The sequence below is a fragment of the Sciurus carolinensis genome, chromosome 15, assembly GCF_902686445.1.
Source record: "Sciurus carolinensis chromosome 15, mSciCar1.2, whole genome shotgun sequence".
Classification (NCBI taxonomy): Eukaryota; Metazoa; Chordata; class Mammalia; order Rodentia; family Sciuridae; genus Sciurus; species Sciurus carolinensis.
In genome coordinates this window covers 82,644,126-82,650,125 of record NC_062227.1, presented here as the reverse complement: position 1 = coordinate 82,650,125, position 6,000 = coordinate 82,644,126, and positions in this window count along the sequence as shown.

Sequence of the window (6,000 nt, the reverse complement as noted above, 5' to 3'; positions counted from 1 at the left end):
TACGAGTCAGAAATGATCAGGACCAAAAATAAGAGAGGCCCTGCAGCTTTGCACACAGGCACAGCGCTGACTGAAGGCCCCCGAGACTCCTCCCAGTGCGCAGGAACACCAAGGCAGCAAAGCAATTAGAGAAACATTTGATAGTGAGAGAAAAAATATCAAATCTGCTAGCTTTGAAATGTTTTTGTCAAACTGAACTCTGGCCACTTTATAAAAGTGTAAAAAAATTTTATTCCCACAATGTCTGGAGGGCAAAAGCTTGAGATGAGGGTCTGTGAGGGCTTTCTTCCAGGCTTGCACATGGCTGCTGTACTCGTTGCTCTCACACAGGGAAGAAAGACACATGAGACACACACAGCAAGAGAGAAAGAGAATGTCTTCCTTTTCTTGTAAAGAAACTAGTAACCTGACCATAAGTGTTTATAGCAGCACAACTCACAACAGCCAAACAATGGAATCAACCTATGTGTTCTTAAACAGATGAATGGATAAAGAAAATGTGGAATATTATGATGGAATATTACTCAGCTTTAAAGAAGAATGAAATTATGGCATTTGCTGGTAAGTAGATATAGTAGAATATCATGCTAAATAAAATAATCCAATCCCCTAAAAACAAAGGCCAAATGTTGTCTCTGATATGCACATGCTGATTCACAATAAGGGGGGTTGCTAGGGAAGAATAGAGGTACTTTTGGTAGAGGGGAGTGACGGGAGAGGAAGGGGTAAGGGGGTAGGAAGGATAGTAGAGTGAAACAGACATTATTACCTCATGTACACACATGACTGCATGACCGAAGTGATCTTACAACATGTACTATCAGAAGAATGAGAAATTATATTCTACATGAGTTATCAAAATGCGTAAATGCACTCTACTGTCATTTATAACTAATTAGAACAAATAAAAAAATTAAGACACTGTAGGAGCAAATGAGACTCAACCCTTTTACCTCGTAAAAATCTGACCTTCCCCTTACAGCTTTCCTTACAGTCACAGGGTGACTTCAACACAGGAGTTTGGTGGGGATGAGGAATGCAATGTAGTCTCCAGCAGTAAACTTTTAGTGCCTCCTTAAATTTTGTCCTTCCCCTTTATTGCTCTGCCCTTGAACACCTGCTGCTGACTATCAATGGCTAATGTTCCATTTACACATTCTTTTCTATTTGTTCTAATATGTATTATTTGAATAAATGACAATTATATCAAATTAGTGGATATTTTATTCAAATTTTCTATAAGCTTGCTGACTTTTATGTATTTTACTGATTAGAAACAAATATTTGTCAATAATATATTCATGTCTCCTGGTATAATTGTGAATTTATCTAATTTTTTTGAATTCTAATGGTTTCGACACATATTTTGGTGCACTACTTTTAGTTGTGTACAGGTTTAGGATTGTATTTTCTTAGTGAATTTACCCTTTATTACTATATAATATTCCTATTTATCCCTATTAATTTTCCTTGTTCTGAACAACAGTTTTGACATGAATATTGTCACTCTCTTTCTTTGATTTGTATCACATGGTATAACTTTCTGCACCTCTTTATTCATAATTAACCTTTATAATGCTTAAAATGGGTTTTTATAGTCAGAATAGAGATGGTTCTAATTGTTGATCCAATCCGATACCATCTGAGTTCAAAGAGGAATGCTGAGACAACTTATATTCGATGTAATAATTTTATAAATATAATTCATTTAGTAACTTTAAAAAAAAAGTGTGAATTTTGATTTTAGAAGGAAGAGCAACACCCATGGGTGCAAGGGTAACACAGGTCTCGCAGGAGGAAGCTGCTGCCGAAGCAGAGGGGAGAAGTCCTCGTTAGGAGCTGGCACTCGGCGTTCTTGCCGTACGTAGCAGGCTCAGAACTTTACCACGCCATGCACACTGCCACGGAAGGTGCGCCCGGGAGCCCGTCCCCAGGAGGCAGGCCTGCTGGCACCCACACTGCTGCTTCCCCGAGGATGGACCCAGAGGCAGAGGTGCAGGTGGCCCACCAGCCAGCCCGCAGCCTTGCTCCTCCCACTGGAGCGCAGCCGGGGCAGCTGCCCGACAGGGACCTTTGGCAGAATGAAGAACTTGGAGATGAGGTCTGAGTGCTCAGGAAGCCACCCACCGGAATGTCAGCAGCGGAGCCACCGCATGTGCCAGGCGTGGCCTGGAAGCAGGGCAAGCTGAGCTCGTGGGCAGTTTGTCCTGCTCTTCACCCCAGGCTGCTGGCCCATTGGCAGGGTGGTGAGAGGGGTGTGGGAAGGTGGAGAGCCCCAGTGGCTCCCCAGGCACACCTGTGGCGTGCCTCAGTGCCTGACGGGCAGGTGGGCCGCCACGTGGCGCGGGCCCTGAGGAACCTGGAGTCTTGGCGGTGTGAAGGATTGCTGTCTTGGCTGCTTTGCCACTTCCTATTAGGTCATTAGCAACGTTCTGGGGATTCTTTTCGCATAATGATCTCCTTGGAATTTTTTGGTTTGATGAGGTGTGTGCATGCAAGAGTGTCCAGGAAGCACCCCCAGTATTTATTTTAATATTCCCACAAGAAGAAAGGCAGAGGGCAGCTTGGTGCAGGGATGAGAACCGTAGGGCAGCGAGGTGAGTGCCCCACAGACCAGTGTGGGCTGGGAAGCCGGGAGCTGCCCGAGACTCACCTGGGGTCCTTCTTTTCTGTTGAGGGTACTCTGTTGCCTGCAGAGAGTCTGAGGACCACAGCGCTGGCTCCTGAGGACCACTGGGAACACAGAACTGGAGCCCACAGTGACCACAGACTGGACTCTCCATTTTAACAAGACTTGGAGGACCTGGGATTGAGGACCTGCAGTGCCCCCAGCTGCACCTTTGTTTGATTCTGAAAGGAGGACACGGCTCTGTGGTCATAAAGGGACCCGAGCAGTGAGCCAGGCTCCTGTAGCAAGGCCGAGCACGGCACAGGTCAGGAGTCACTGGCCTGCCTGGGCAGGAGGGCATGTGGGCTGGCCCTGCTGGCTGCGAGAGCTATCGTTAAAATGTCGGGGCTTCTGCCAATGAGAGCAATCGTTATTAGAATCAACATTCACCACAGTCAACGGAAGACATCGTACTTAAAAACAAAACTCATCAGCTCCTAATTACTTCTCTGCACTCTCTTGTCACCGTGGTGTGGAGGGGTCCACCAGGGATCAGCAGGGCCACCAATCAGCCGCCAGCAATATTTAACAAAGAGGGGCTGGGGAGATAGCTCAGTTGGTAGAGTGCTTGCCTTGCAAGCACAAGGCCCTGGGTTCGACCCCCAACAACGCAAAAAAAAAAAAAAAAAAAAAAAGAAATTTAACAAAGATTTCTCACGCAAGTCTCACCTGCAAATACCCAGCCCACCCTTCCAGCATGAGGAGGCACGGCAGGCTGTGCTGGGGAGAGGGTGCACAGGCCAGGCTGGCTGGCACCCAGGCCCCTTCCTCTTCCAGCTCGGGTGTCCACAGCGAGCCGCCCAGGCAGCAGCAGGCAGGGTTCTGGGAAGATGTGTGGTTCACAGGTGTGGACGCAGTAGGCAAGACGCAGCCATGGCAAGACCACCCAGTTCAAGAGGCTGAGAGGAGCAGCAGCAGGCGCAGCTGAGCTCAGACCAGGGAGGCAGCACCAGACCACTGCCTGGAGACCAGAGCCTCGTCCCCACCTCTGCACGTCAGGCCACAGCCTGGCCTTGGCGGACAGTGTCACAGGGCCTGCCTCTGGTGACCCATGCCGGACGAGCCTGCTCCCCATGAATGACACCAGTGACTCCCCAGATCTGGAACGTGAACCAGCCCCCCAGATGGTGCAGGATGTGCTGGTCCTGAAATGCTGGCAGAGGGAGCCATACCTCATGCGGGACAGGAGCGGACCCCAGCAGAAGGCGGGCCTCTGCACCGAGGAGTCTGAGCTCAGCAGGTCTCCTCTGCATGAGCACTGCCCTGAGGCCTCCTCCTGTGCCCCTCGAGCTGCGCACCGGGTGCCTCTGGGCCTCTGGATGCCTGGTGGAGGCCTGCCCTCTCTGGGCTGTGGGCCCTCTGAGCTGCTCCTGGGGGATGTCTGGGTGCCCTGCACTTCCACCAGCCTCCAGGTCACCTGTGCCGGTGCCCATGCGCATCCCCTCGATCCTGAGCAGGAAGTGCCCTGGTCCAGCAGGTGGCCAGAGGTGCTTACCAGAATGTCACACCCAGAGCTCTGCTGTGTGCCTGGGCAGGATGAGGGCAACGAACTGCCACCAGAACCAAAAGAGGATCAGCCTGTCCCGCACCAGGCAGGACGGAGGCCAGACTGGCCCGAAGGCACCCCGCTGCTGTGGTCACTGCTGGGAGAGGGTCAAGTTCGTTTGTCCCAGTGGGGTGACCAAGGACTGGTCTTCCTTGCCCTGCACCAAGTTCATGACCAGCTCCGCCTGGTGGTCAGTAAAATGAGTGCAGAGCCTGGGACCATGTGAAGACAGGGTCCTGGCACAGGAAGCCACTGCTGGTCTTCAACAGTGCTGCCCGTCGGGCAGGCTGCACTGCTCTGGGGCGTGATGTTCCAAATCAGGGGAAGGGCAGGGAGCGTGGCGGGACTGCAGGGAGCCCGCCAGGTGTGGTGTTGCTGGGCAGTGGGTAGGAGCTCCAGGTGGGGGGGGGCTCGGTAGCATATGGCCGCGCCACTCGGGGCCCTGGTACAACGGCTGCGCAGGGGGAAGCAGGGCCCGTGCTGTGCGCCGGGCCGCGCTGCCTTCCTGGCCAGCACCCTGGTGGGAGGCCGTGCCATGTTTGACGGCCTGCCGTCGTGGGAACGTGGACATGCCAGGGCCCGTGGCAGAGTGGGCTCTCTGCAGCACGGGGAGATGGGAGCCTGGGTCACGGCCTCGCTGCTGGCTCCTGCGGCCAGCAGCTTCCCGTTGCACGTGGCCCCACTGCATCTCCCCGTCCCCTCCCCATGGGCCTGCAGCTTCGCTTCCGTGCTGGCCATTCCCAGGGCCTCTTGCTGCAGACTACGCCTGGTCAGGACCCAGGCTTCTGCCCCAGCAGGCCCTCTGGGGCAGACCCCCTTGGTCACCTCTCCCTTGGACTCCTCGGACCTTGGCTGCTCCTTGTGCCTTAGGTCAGCTTCCTGTAGAACCGGCATCCCTGAGGGAATGGCTTCTGCAGCAGACCACATGTTTTCAGAGGCAGAAGGGCTCTGCTTACAGGTAGATGGGCCGAGCCCACGGGCTCTGAAAACCTCGGAGGCCGAGGCAGGAGCGTGCGTGTTCAAGGCGAGCTTCAGCAACTTGAGACTCTATCTCAACATAAAAAATAAAAAGGACTGGGGCTGTAACAAAGTGGTAAAGCACCTGTGGGTTCAAAGCCCCGTACCAAAACCCAAACCAAACAAAAAGTTCCACAGCTGAGAAAGCAAATTGGTTTCCCCAGTGGGTGGGGATGTGGCATGTGGGTGTGGAGAGCTGCACAATCTTGAAGAAAAGGGATGGAGAAGAGTGACAGAGACAGAACACACAGCGCTTCGGCTCCTGGATGCAGCCACTCCTGACCTCACCCTGACAGCTGCACCCATTCCACTTCTGTAGTGTGGTTTTTCAGCCCTAAGTGGATACTAAGAGCTACAAACCCTTCTTCCACACTATGGTTGGTGTCCCTCCTCTGGGTCTGCCGGCACCCACTCTTGCAGCGTAGCACGTGGTGTGTTGGAACAAACCACCTCTGTATCGAGCTGCACTGGCAGACGTGCTTTAGAGCTACTGGCTCATCTGTCCTTGGTTCCTAGTGTAGCTTGATGAGGCTGAATTCAACAAGAGTGTGTGGGGGGAGCTCCTGCTGGGGTGCCTCCCCTGGGGTGCAGACACAGCTCCCTCTGTAACTCGAGGATCCTGTGGGGGTTGGCTCACAGTGGGACAGGGCATGCCAGGGGACAGCACCAGCTGTCCATCAGCAAGTCTGTCACCATGGGCGAAAGGTGGTGGGAGCCAGACCCTGAGGCATCAGAAGCACATGTGGGTGCTGAAGAGCAGTGGAGGGGC